This window comes from Oryza sativa, chromosome 1, assembly GCF_034140825.1.
Source record: "Oryza sativa Japonica Group chromosome 1, ASM3414082v1".
Taxonomy (NCBI): Eukaryota; Viridiplantae; Streptophyta; class Magnoliopsida; order Poales; family Poaceae; genus Oryza; species Oryza sativa.
In genome coordinates, this window is record NC_089035.1 from 20,975,426 (window position 1) to 20,989,353 (window position 13,928).

The window sequence follows — 13,928 nt, forward strand, 5'->3', positions numbered from 1 at the left end:
TGTTGGATGATAATTTAACATGTTTGTATTTGAAAATCTCTTAAATTATAAAAACTATAAAGATATAGCATGTTTGTATAATATTTAAATGTGATGATTGTTAGTGGATGATGATGTGTCATCTTTGCATGTTAAGCTTAAGGAATTAGTGGGGGATAACTTTATAGTAAGATAGGATATGCTTCGTGCTTGTGCGCTTCTTACTGCACAACAAACTTAATTTTTCTCCATCTGCAGCTTAAGCTTGTTTTCTCCTAAAGATAGGACAGAGCAAACAATTCTGTCCCAAAAATTAAAGGAATATTTTGTTGAACCAGGTTGAGGCAATAAGAGATGCCAACCTTTTTTTTTATTTGCCATTAGGTTGAGGTGAGAAGAGATGCCAACCTTTTTTCTTATTTGCCATTATGTTAAAAATAGTTATATTTTGAGACAGAAGGAGTAATAGTAGTATGTAGTTAACGCCTAGCACGTGGAATACACTGGAACGGACATTAACTTAGTTAACGCCTAGCGTCACGGTGTTCTCTCCTCTATCGAAATCTACCGCTCGCCACTAATAATATTATTTTCTATAAATGTTAGTTTGGAGCTAGATGATTCTTCGGCCAAATACAAGTCATCTCATAATTATCGTTCAGTACACCATGACAATAAATTAGTAATAGGCATGAGACATCTGTCGGGAAAAAAAATAGCTGATGAATTCCGTCAGTAAAGGTTGCTGACAAGCTATATGTTAGCACATGAGTGCTTAATTTGCGGACAGATTCTAAGATAGAGAATTTAGGTCATAGTATTGTAATCATCGACAAAGAAGGGAAGGTGATACTGCCTGCCGCAGACACAAACATAGTACCAGAGGACCAATAGTGGTTTCTACCCAAGCTCTGCTAGAAAAAGAGTCAATCTATTCTATACCATGAACAAACCGTGAGATCTACGGTATGTCTGTGACGCCCTTTATCAATGGCATATAATGTATTATCTCTTTCAGTGGCCTCAACGAGATGAACACCAGCATTGCTTGCACCATGCTCTGCTCATTTGGATGAACACCATTCCGTGCATGCACAACAGAGGATTTACTCGGACAACCTATATACTGTCGCTCAGCAACGATTCCCGACGCATTTCAAGCCAAGATATATAGCTAGACAGATGCCACAGAACGATGATTAGCTCGCACGTGTACATAGCGATGAGCCGGAGGCGTTGAGCACACAGATTTTGTAGAGCAGCAATCATATGTATAGAGCTTTTTTACGGTACATTCTACCACTAGTATATACTACCAGTATATTTGATCTAACGGTCTAAAATTCATCTGATCTCCCTTCCAATTATCCTGTAGTATAAATTGAAAAGGATATATTTGTCTTTTTATCTAAATGTGTGAGGGTAATTTCGTGATTTCACGTTTCATCACTGGTCAGATCCGATCCATGGGCGCCCCTTCGTGGAAGTCGTGCCCAGTCGTCTTCCTCTTGAGAGCAGCGAGCGCCGCCACGCCGCCGCCGTCAGCCACTATCGTCGCCGCCGCCATCGGGAATCGAATCGATTTCCCTCCTCCTTTCCTCCTCTCGTGTCTTTTCCGACGACCCAAAAGCCTAGTTCTTGAGGGAGGCGACGGGCAGGCGGAGCCGCAGAAGGGCGCATGCCACTGTGCCATAGGCGTGCAGCTTCGGCAGCTCGCAGCGGCAAGGGCAGTCGGGCGGCGGCAGGTGGCAGCGGCAGGGCAGGGCTGATGGGTGGTGAAGAGATAAATTTTTTTGAGAACTTCGGAACATTCCAAATTGAAAGGTTGAAATTTATTGTTGAAATTGCATTTGTGTAATTGTTTGTGCCGTTTCTGCTGATATTGTAGTATATTGCACAAAATGGTACACACACAATTGTTCTGAGCAAACTATTGAAAACACTTGCCAAAATAATAAAGGAACAATCCATTTTTTCAGTAATACTAACTCCTTATATTAAAGGAATTAGAACAAAGACATTTATTTCGGACAGTATGTTGGGAGGTGTAGCATGTATTAGATCTTCCTTTTATCGTTCTTCTTGCGAGCGTCCCCCAAGATTGCAGCTAACTTCCTTCTAAAATTTTTTATATCTTCCTGCAGAATTCATATAGGTATTTATTAGATAGAAACAATCAATTGGAGAAAGTAAAGATGATGCAGAAATATTTAGTGCATCTTACATGCGTGTATTCCTTCGACAACCTATTGCCTTGACAGTGCTCCATGTTTTTTAATACAAACAGCCCACATGAGACACTGGAAGAATTGAATTATATTAGACAAGTGATAACATACATTTAGGTAGTGAAAAAAACTATTATTGTAGTGGCTGCATAACATACAGATCTCCTTGTAATGGCAAATTCTGTACGACCGTGACTTCCCAGGAAGTAATTTTTTGGTCAGGCCATTGAGTTGGTATGTGCTTTTCATCTGGTTCCAACATCTGAAAATATTGCTCTACTCCTTCTAGCTGTTATGTGAGAAAATGTCATTACTGCGGTATGTTGATGTCCTTTTTGGTTTATTTCTAAGTAAAATACTTACAACTTTTCTTAGTTCCTTGTGTTGTGTGGATGAATTCGCCACGGAGTCAAGCACTTGGATGATGCGGCGTTTGGCGTGTATGACTGCCTGGTACCAATGGTTTTTCTTTTATGTTCATGGGGAGGAAAATCTGTACAAAGAAATCATTTTTAGGATATATTAGTAGTATAGAGTTGTTGAAAATTTCATAGTATTGTGGCATAAATATTACCATATCATGCTTTAGATATCTATTTGCCGTTGCTTTAGCCATTGCCCGATCGATGATGTCTTTGGAAACGTAGTGTTCGCCATCTCTTTGTAGCAACCTTGTTATTAACGGTTTCTCTGGGAACACCGTACCTTCTGCCCTAGTCCTTGTACCTTCCTTCATATCTTTCTCACGTAGACAAGTAACGTATGCATCGATTATCTAAAAGTAGAGGAAAATGCCAGGTTTTGATTGTGCTAGTAGTTGCATGAGACAATAGTTTCACGGGTTAGTAAACTTACATGATCATCCAAATAGCTCATGCTTGATTCAGTCACCGGATTAGTCAGAATTTGCGTTGTTTTTTGGGAAATTGAGACATCATCGATATGCACCACTAGTTGTGATTCTGGTGCACTCATTATACTTTTAATGGTTTCCTCATCTTCTGCGGTGCACTTGAACTCTGCCATTGAAGTTAAATCTGTAAGTGAACCGCAACAGAAAAATTAAGCGGAGTAGGATGTGATGATAATTATAGGACTTTTACCATTGGATATTAAATTATGTGCTTGCGCATTCTTTGGTTTCTTCTTTGTAGCCCCTAAATTGTAGACGAAATCAGTATTTGATTTAATTGTTGATTTACGCAGTCTTCGTGTTGATCCTGAAAGTGACTTGGCAATGACAGGCGTTTGAGTTGGTGGGTTTGGTTTCTGCAATACAATTGGCATGTTAAAAATAATTAGTATTAAATTTGACAGACGCGGAAGAAGTATCCGCATAAGATGCTGTCTTACCTTTTTTTTTAATTATATGTGTTTCTTTGTTGGAACTTTTGCAAACATTTGGCTTAGAGTTCTTGGAAGTTGTTGATATTGTCTTTTCCTCTTTGAATGCAGCTATTATGTTGGTGAGTGATTGAATTTGGTTATGCATGGACTGTTGATTCTGTTTCATCTCCTTCATCTCCTTTCCTTGCTGTTCTATCAGCATGATTAGTTTTCGGGTCAGCGTCTCAGTTTCTGGGCTATCCTGCATAATATGCGTTTGTTAAGTTATGAGACATATGCTGTTGTAATTCAAATAAATAGTAATGATGTAACCATGGCTACTATAGATACAACCATCGTCCACATCAAGATCAAGCCGTCCAAGTTCTGCAATCCAGTTCGGCCACCTGCTACAGTGTCGACTTCAAACGGCCACCAAATATGCATGCGAGCTCCATTTTGGGTCCATGAGTACTTGATGGAAAGCTCTCGGAGTCATCTTTCCAATGGATCTAGCTTCATCGCCAAATTCCATCCCAGTCGGCCGAAATCACAAAAAGAAGGTGTTGCGTCACTTATAATGGGCCTATGGGCTTGTAACTTCGTCTGAGACCCCGGCCCAAGTGGGGCCTATGTAGGGTGCGCCCCAACCAGGTGGAGCACGACCCTAGGGTCCCCTTAGGTCGTCCTCCCACCTCCTTAAATAGTTAGGTACCCCTTTAGAGTTTCTTGGGTTTTGGTAGATTAAAGTTTAGCCATTGCTACTTGCTTGCAGCGCGCGTGTCGGCTAGACTGTCCGTCTGCTTGTTCTTCGGAACCCCAAGTTATCATTTGTATTAAATTCCTATTTGCAATATCAGATTGCTTTTATCTTGTTCTTGCTTGTTTCTTCGATTTGCTTGCAGGAATAGGATTGATCTGCATCGGTAAGATCAACAACCCACGGAGAGGTGTATCGATCGCTAAGGCGCAACACAACGTCTCGTATGGTTGTAGTCGGATCGTCAACGTTTCTCCCAAATCGTAGTTATCACAACTCACCGAAAGATCGGGCCAACAACAGCCTTGAGTGTCGAGAGGAACTCAGGGTCCATCAGGTGGTATCAGAGCTTTCGTTGCTTGGTGAGTTTTTATCTACCCATAACCAGAAAAATAGCCAAAAAAAATTGCATCATTTACCTAGCCATATTGTGCCATTGCATTGTTCATTTTTCTTTTTGCTTTGTTGAGTTTTGCGTTACATCGTTGAGTCGTGTTGCTGGTCTTAGCGTTTAGTCCGTTTAGAGTTTCGAGTTCTGGTCACGTTTAGTACCACAGTCGTTGTCGCCTCCGTGTCTCTGTTGTCGTCGGGACCTACAAAAACGGAATCGGCTTGCTGTCACGGTTCTATTTTTGTAGTTTTCAGAATTTTTTATCGGTCAGTTTTGGAGTTGCATTTAGGATTTGCTTGAGTTTCTGGTTTGCCCGTGAATAGATCGGCCTGTGCTTGTTGCCGGTGTAGAGAGGAGGAATAAGAATTTCCAAATCTGTTTTTGGAAGTATGAGAGTTTAATCTGGAAACAAATAGTAGATCAGATTGATTGAAAATTAGTTTCCCTTTTTCTCTCACCATATCCGGACTCCTAGGTAGTGCCGCATCCTTCCTTTCCTCACCCACCACCACCCCGGGTCCGCGACCAGGCCGAGTCCGAGTGTCTCCTCTCGGTCACGGTTTCAATCTATACCGTGATCTTGCATATTGCTTGGTGAAAATTTTTCGAGTATCGGATTGAAAATCCGTTTGCAAAAATGGAAGCTACAGGACGAGAGGATTCCATTTTTGTATAGTTCTAATTTTGGGTTTGAACTTTTACATTTGAGTCCCTGTAAATTTTATATTTATGTTTGAGTCCCTATAATCTTACATTGAGGTCCTTGAATCTGTTTTTGTAAAATAAAATCAAAAAAAGAAAGAAAAAAAAGGCAGAAAGGTGCATAAAAAAAAGAAAAGAAAAAGAAAAGAAAAGCAGGAAAGACAAAAAAAAAGAGAAAGAAAGAAAGAAGAAAAGGAGAAAATCATTTTGTTATTATTGAGCTGAACTTCATATATTAGAGTTGTGCATGAGTTGTTCCTGGTGCTATCTTGTGGTATCGTTTGTGTCTAGGCTCACGTCTCTAGTACGTTCTAGCCTAGGACCAGCACGGTACTTGACTTTGAACAATTATTCAACTTTGCATTATCTGATTTGAGCATTTGCTATTCCTTTGCTACATATTTAAGCCTACCTAGAGCTCCACAGATTTGATTGCAGCCGTACAGCAAGTGTTTGCCAAGGCATCGATACATCCAATCTCCATTGGGGTGCTTGGTTGAGTCGGTGTATGTCACCATTCCGCTTGCATTGGTAAGATCTTGTAAGAGCTTGGTTAAAAGCTTGAGTGTGTGTGATATTTGAGCTGCCACTACCTAGTAGTTGATAGGAGCGTGCATATTTTTGTGTGTTTCTTGTTTGCTACTAACCATGGCAGGATTGCGTAAGGGAATACGAGAACATCGACTTCTACACCTTCGACGAGATATGACGACTTCTCCACGTGATGCATATGAGGTACATGACTATAATTTTGAACAAGTTGCATCTAAGTTACCATTCTATTATGGAAAGTATGATTCTGTTGCATATATTGATTGGGAGCTAGCAGTAGACAATGAATTTGATATATATGATTTTTCTGATGCTCAAATGATTAAGGCTGCTAGTAATAAGTTTACCTCTTCTGCATTATTTTGCTGGACTTATGTTAGTAATAAACCTAAAACTTGGGATGAATTGAAAACCATGATGAGAAAACGCTTTGTGACTTCTTATTACAAATGTACTCTTCGGGAGAAATTAGAACATCTGAAACAAGGTGATAGAACTTTTAGGGAGTACATTCATGAATTTAAGGTCTGTATCATCTACAGTGGTCTCAAAGAGTGCAATGAAAATACAATGCGTAGATTTTTCAATGGGCTTAATTCTGAAATTCAGGTTTTGCTTGATAATGTGACATATAATCATATTGGGCACCTATTCATGCTTGGTCGTAGCATTGAGAGTCAGATCATATCAACTCTGATACCACCTGATGGACCCTGAGTTCCTCTCGACACTCAAGGCTGTTGTTGGCCCGATCTTTCGGTGAGTTGTGATAACTATGATTTGGGAGAAACGTTGACGATCCGACTACAACCGTACGAGACGTTGTGTTGCGCCTTAGCGATCGATACACCTCTCCGTGGGTTATTGATCTTGCCGGTGCAGATCAACCCTATTCTTGCAAGCAAATCGAAGAAACAAGCAAGAACAAGATAAAAGCAATCTGATATTGCAAATAGAAATTTAATACAAATGATAAGTTGGGGTTTCGAAGAACAAGCATACGGACGGTCTAGCCGACACGCGCGCTGCAAGCAAGTAGTAATGGCTAAACTTTAATCTACCAAAACCCAAGAAACTCTAAAGGGGTACCTAACTATTTAAGGAGGTGGGAGGATGACCTAAGGGGACCCTAGGGTCATGCTCCACCTGGTTGGGGCGCACCCCACATGGGCCCCACTTGGGCCGGGGTCCCAGACGAAGTTACAAGCCCATAGACCCATTATAGGTGACGCAACACCTTCTTTTTGTGATTTCGGCCGACTGGGATGGAATTTGGTGATGAAGCTAGATCCATTGGAAAGATGACTCCGAGAGCTTTCCATCAAGTACTCATGGTCCCAAAATGGAGCTCGCATGCATATTTGGTGGCCGTTTAAAGTCGACACTGTAGCAGGTGGCCGAACTGGATTGTAGAACTTGGACGGCTTGATCTTGATGTGGACGACGGTTGTATCTATAGTAGCCATGGTCACATCAAGTAACAAAATTTTAGTTTTTTTGACTACCTTGTGTGAAGTGGCATGTGTTGTGCTGTCGACGCGTTGTTCTGATGTTTTTATCTCGCTGTCACTTGCTATGTCTTGGACATTCTATGATGAGATGACAGATTTAATGGATATTAAACCATGCGTTGTGATGTACAATTGAATGTAAGTACAGTTAAATGAAATGATTAACTTATTAGTATGGATGCATGATTCTGATTGTTTGCTCTTCTCGCTGTCATTTGTTACGTCTTGGACATCCTACGATGAAATATCATATTTAATGGATTTTAAACGTTGCGTAGTGATGTATAATTGAATTTAAGTACAGATCAATTATTTGATTACCTTATCAGTAGGGATACATGATTCTGATTGTTTGCTCTCTTCGCTGTCTCTTGTTATGTCTTGGACATTCTATGATGAAAGGATATATGTAATGGATATTAAACCATGTGTTGTGATGTATAATTCAAAGTACATAGAGATGAATAAAATGATTACCTTATCTTTTCGGATTTGTGAGGATTTGGAGCATTCTATAGCAAGTGTGATGTCGTCAACAATCTAGTACAGAATAACTCATTGACGTTAGCTGGTCGAAAATAGTGCTTTGGTAGATGGTAAAAAAGTTAGCTTCCTGAGACTAGTCGTCTGTGTGCCCATTTGATGCTGTTCCCTTCCTTGTTACTTCAGGATGACAAACTACTACATGCATGATATAATGGAAAGCACAAGCAAGCTAAGACATCAGCAGCAGGAGCATAAGTAAATTCACATTTTGAATTAATAGGCTAGACTTAAGTGGGAATAAAATGATTGTATATTACCTTCCCTTTACCATTGTATTATCTTTTTTTTTGCCTTGTGCTTGTCCCAGTATTGAATAAGTGGTTTGTCGCGCATAGTATAATCTATGGTTGGATCCAAATTGTCAGCTCGTAGCTTCTCCCAGTACCATAACTGCAACAAGTACAATTGAGTAAAAACAACTTGTCTTTTGTTGGTACAAAATAATAATTGTGCAGTTGCATTACCTACAAAAGTGGTAGGTTTCCTTCAAGATTGACTCCTTTTTTTATTAATTTTTTTTAATGCTTTTCATTAGGTGGTTTAAAGTCAAGCTTGTCCAGTTAATTGCACTGATTGCATTGACATCCTCTACAAAATTTAGGTATGCCAAGCTTACATACCTTTGAGTAGTTGGGCACAGGAAAACACCGATTGATCACAAAGAGCACAAAACGGCGAATGAAATTGTCGTCATATATACCTTTGTTTGTTTGAAAATACTATTGCAAAGAAGATAATTTTATATGTGCCCCTTGCTTAGATGCTGTCTTGAATTCATCAAACAAGTCCATATTCTTGGTCTTTGGTGGTTCAAATATTTCTTCTCCTTGTGATGGCAGGTCAAGCAAATGCTCAGCGTCCCTACTGGATAGACTCAGATAGCTGCCTTGGATGTTGAATGCTTCAGCCTTTGTATCAAATTGGTTTGTAATCCACATGCACAAAATACGGTGTACATTTATCCTATGCATCTTCAGCAATCCTCCGAAGCCACATTTGTGTACAGCTTCTCATTGAGAAATACTGAAGGTTGCGATGAGGTCATAAAGGGCATGAATAGAGCATATCTGTGTGCTCTGGTTGAATGAAAACACAATGATTCAATGAAAACACAATGTAATTGTACCGTAACGATTTATCGTATGGTACCGAATAAGTTGTGGATGGATATTTACCTGTTTTTGGGGCTTATTTTGTTTGAAAACCTGCTCTGGTTCGTAGATTGTTGTAGTTTCATCCATTGCGGTTTGCTTCATCATATCTTCTGCAGAGCAATCCTTAGTATTGGAATTACACAGCAATTACATAAAGTGTAGCATTCAGATAATCTTGGAACAAACCTAAGTCTTGTAGCTGACGGGCGATCGAAACGTCGAGATTGGATTTGCTAATGCAAACGATTAGCTATATACAGTAGAGAGGGTAATAATCTGATGGTTTTATCACGTGTGTTGTGGTAAGCGGTTATTTAATTTTGGTTTGCTCGACGGATAACCACCTGTTTGCTCGACCGGATAACCACGTCATTACCTTATCCTCCCATCCACGATCGTGTTTGAGAGGAAAAAAAAGAATCGGCAATCCCCAGTCCCCACGGTGCGGCGTTAATAGCGGCGACATGCACTGCTGCGAGCCCTGCCATGGGCGGCTTGCAGGGAGCAGTTAGTTAGCGATGCCCGATCTGATTCGACCGGATAACCACCTGTTAGCTCGACTGGATAACGACGTGTTAGCCCGTCCGGAAAACGGAATAATAGGGGATGGAAACGAGATATTTAATCTCGATAATTATTTTTTAGTTCGTAAAAAAAAACCGCTCCGCAATATTGTACGAGCGGTCGACCGGAAAACCATGGTTTTCTAAAATCGACCGGGTTCGGACGGACGAGGAATTATTTTTTAGTTCATACAAAAAAAACGCACCGCGATATTGCACGAGCGCTCGACGTGAAATATATTGAATTTTTATAATCGTCCCGGTCCGGACAGACCCGGACTTAATATTTGGTTAAAAAAATCATTCCAGTGTAACATATGCGCGCTCGACGTGAAATATATTGAATTTTTATAACTGTCCCGGTCCGGATAGATCCGGACTTAATATTTGGTTAAAAAAAATCATTCCGCTATAACATATGCATGCTCGACGTGAAATATATTGAATTTTCATAATCGACCCGGTCCGGACAGACCCGGACTTAATATTTGGTTAAACAAAATCATTCCGCTGTAACATATGCTTGCTCGACGTGAAATATATTGAGTTTTTATAATCATCCCGGTCCGGACAGTCCTGGACTTAATATTTGGTTAAAAAAAATCATTCCGCTATAACATATGCGCGCTCGACGTGAAATATATTATAAATAAAACCGCTTCGCTATATTGTAGGAGCGCTCGACTGGAAAACCATGGATTTCTAAAATCGACCCAGTCTGGACGGTCTCGGAATTATTATTTTATTTATCAAAAAACCAAAATATGTCAGTGGCCCAATAACACATGTGACATATCAGCCCACTAGGCCCAATAACTCGTCACCACGTCATGACCTTATCCTCCCACCCATGATCAAGTTTGAGAGGGAAAAAAAATAATCGGCAACTCCCCATTCCCCACGGTGCGGCGCTAATAGCGACGACATGCACTGCGCCGAGCCCTGCCATGGGTGGCTTGCGGGTAGGAGTTAGTTCGCGATGCCCGATCTGATTTGACAGATAAAAAGGATGGACCAGTACCCATTTTCATTCATTAAACAGCTCCTTTCATTCTCCACGAATCTAATCTTTCTCTTTCTCGAAGGTCACCGCCGTCGAATCTCCGCAAGATGTCTGATGTGCAACAGGTGAGTGCAAGTATTTGCTCGCTCATTAAAGTGCAGAGTTCAATATGTGAAATGTTAAGATTTATCGACAACAATTATATGATCATGACTGTTGTTTGTTGCATAACCTCGTGGATAGGATCATGTATGCTGTGTGACATCAACGTAGCAAACTTTCTGTGCTGTCTCCTAATCTATAAATATTACTGTCGTACAAAGAATTGTCAGCGCCGGCAAGGAGGATGCATACTACATTGTTAGTTGTTACTGGTTGTTTCTTGAAAGTCATACCCGATTTGGAATTGGAGTTTTTTTTTTCAGGCATAAATTAGTTTTACACAATTTGATATTACACGCAAGGGTATAACTGTTAATATTCATGAAATCATCTCTAGGCTCTAACTGCGATATGAAGTGTGTAATTTAATCTGCTTAATTGTCTTGGCCTCTTGGGTGGAAGAGATCGGTGCTTGGCAGAACTTGATGCTAGCTCATCTGATCCCTGGACATGATTCTTAGTACACAAGATTAGACTGGATGAGCATCACCTATCTCTTCGTTAACTTTTTTGTTTTTTTCCTTTTATCTGTTCTTTCTGCAAGCACATATCCACTTCAAAGATCATCTTGTCTGAAATGACAATAGCTCTAAATTTACAACATGTTATCCGTGACAGAATGAACTACAATTTTGTTTTCTGCCTCCTTAAAACTTATAGAACATATTCATCTGTAATGGGTGGTCGGCACGCAAGGTGGTGCACGGAGGGTGGGCTGTGGGTGGCGGTGCGGGACGTGGAGGCAGGAGCGGCGAACTCCGGGAGGGAGCCAGAGTTGTTAATAAATAAGAAGAAGATGTGAGAGAGTATAATAGGTGGGTCCCACTATTTTTTTTAAAGACAATGCTAACTGGATTGTCACGCGTACGTCACGTAGAACAAAATCACGTTAGATTGGATCGAGGGGGTAATTCGTCCGATATTGAATGTTCAGGGTGAGCAATGTATGGTTTTCGCGTTAGGAGGGAAATTCATTCTTTTTCCTGTACATAATACTGACATGCATGCTTATGAAGCATCGATCTCTTTTTCATAAGTACTCTCTTCAGCACACAAATAATTAATTTCAAAAACCAAAAATTTCGTAACACAAGTGCATGTAGATCGACATATAGCCTGACACATGTATGGATGTAATTAAGTAGGTTAGGGATGTGGGGGGTTCTCATATATGAGCCCTATTAACCCCCTATTAAACCCCTCCGGTACTGTTCGACTTTAATTTCCTTGCTCTCTTTTTTTTTAATGCAGCAAAATCTTGATTCATTATTTGATAGATCATTTTATGTACCCCACTTTATGTCCATTTACATACAATCATCGCCCAATTTTACTTATGTATCACTATCTGTTTAATTTATGGCCCCATGACATATTTGCAAATGAAAAATAACTTATGAATAAAACTTTTATATACGTGTTCTTAGCGATCTAAAAGCAAAGACTGAAAAATAAACTTGGATGAAAAAAAATATTAAAATGAATTTTAACTCCAAGTTTAAGGTTGAATTCAAATTTTAGCTTATAAGCATAAGCATAATTAAGAAAAAGGATGAAGCTATCAATCAGTGGTCGTTACTGATGAGGACGATGAACAAAACAAAATAATAGTGCAGCTGATCTCAGCTAGCTAACTAACATTAGATACTTAATCGGGCGGACATGGGATGTGTGACACACACTACTGCAGATTCTATCCCTCGTGTATTCATCCTGCAGCCAACTGATATCGCTAATTTGACAATCAGGAAAAGCATCGCCTCTAAGAGACATAGGCTAGGAAACATCAGGGTCTCCGTAGTAGTGATAATCAGAGCATGCAGCGTGCAATCGAAGACGCACACCAACAATTTAGTATGAGCTTTGCCTCCCATATGCACAAATACCCATCTCCTGATGCCTCATAATCCTTAGCACACGAATAGTTGTAAGGCCATGGTATATATGCATGTTAATTAGCATTCGCGCTAGCTATATAATTCTTCCACAATACTAACTTTTAGCTAGCCCTTGTAGTCGTTCTATCCGGATCGAGATATATATATATATATATATATATACGCACCTCAACCATCTAAATAGGCTACTGCATACATAAATAAGAAGGCCAATTAATTAATATGACCTACAATGGTTGGGTAAATTAAAATAAATCAAATGGGTCCACGTACTATTACACCCTGGTGCTACATTAATTATTTACGTAGAGCATGGCAAGTGCATATTCTTCATAACTATGTCGAATCTGTACGTATGGCATAGTCAAAAAGAGCTTTATTATTGATTTGAGACAATGGAAACATTTCACTTCATTTGCTAAGAAATAATATTGACAGACGATGTGTGGTTTACATTAAATTGTTTTAGCTCTAGCCTCAGAGCTCAGAGGTGTACAAATTCTTTACTACTCCCGTCCCGTAATATAGCAACCTAGTACTGGATGTCACACTTTATAGTAAAATGAATCTGGACAGAAAGCATGTTCGGATTCGTTGTACTATATATAAAGTGTCACATCCGATATTAGGTTGCTATGGGACGGAGGGAGTACAACTTTGTTGATGCATGGAGGCGTGAACATATACTATGACTATGTTGATTAATCCACTGCATGCACACAAAGATGGACAGAATTTTAATATCTAATAAAAAATTGTCAACGTGGTCAATCTACATGTTGGAAGGCTCGAAATGTAAAAAAAAAATGAAATGAAAATTTACAATGCGCTGAGTTGTGTTGATTCAGGGGCAAGGAATCTTGTAACTAATAGTGTGAAAGAGAATCGACGTTACAGTGGAGCTAGCATGACAATTTGTTGCGTTAATTGATTCGACTCTATCCATCACTTTTTTTTTTGACGGGAAGGACTGTTGCCAGGGCTCTGTCCCGCAGTGTCTTTTCATTAAAGAAGAAAAAAAATATTTACATGTAGTTTAATTTACATAGGAGATAAAAATTACTAAGGTTTGTAACTAATTAAAAACTATTTGCTTTAACGGATCTTTCATTCTGCACATTATCCATCACCTAATTAATTAATGTTGTTCTGC

The 13,928-nt window shown here is 39.7% G+C and overlaps 2 long non-coding RNA genes across 2 annotated transcripts; one reads left to right on the forward strand and one right to left on the reverse strand.

The window, feature by feature from the left end:
* Nucleotides 1–1,808: 1,808 nt before the first annotated feature.
* On the reverse strand, nucleotides 1,809–9,404 carry LOC9269411 (uncharacterized). The gene is made up of 16 exons (XR_010740147.1): nucleotides 9,336–9,404; nucleotides 9,171–9,259; nucleotides 8,696–9,071; nucleotides 8,253–8,385; nucleotides 7,927–8,130; nucleotides 7,771–7,839; nucleotides 7,616–7,683; nucleotides 7,444–7,527; nucleotides 3,561–3,795; nucleotides 3,311–3,476; nucleotides 3,063–3,226; nucleotides 2,782–2,982; nucleotides 2,571–2,700; nucleotides 2,366–2,496; nucleotides 2,204–2,279; nucleotides 1,809–2,117 (listed from the first exon to the last, which is right to left on the reverse strand). It is a non-coding gene; the product is annotated as an uncharacterized lncRNA (long non-coding RNA).
* Nucleotides 9,405–10,690: 1,286 nt separating this feature from the next.
* On the forward strand, nucleotides 10,691–13,235 carry LOC112937658 (uncharacterized). Its single transcript, XR_010740727.1, has 2 exons — nucleotides 10,691–10,840; nucleotides 11,538–13,235. It is a non-coding gene; the product is annotated as an uncharacterized lncRNA (long non-coding RNA).
* The last annotated feature ends 693 nt before the right edge of the window (nucleotides 13,236–13,928 follow it).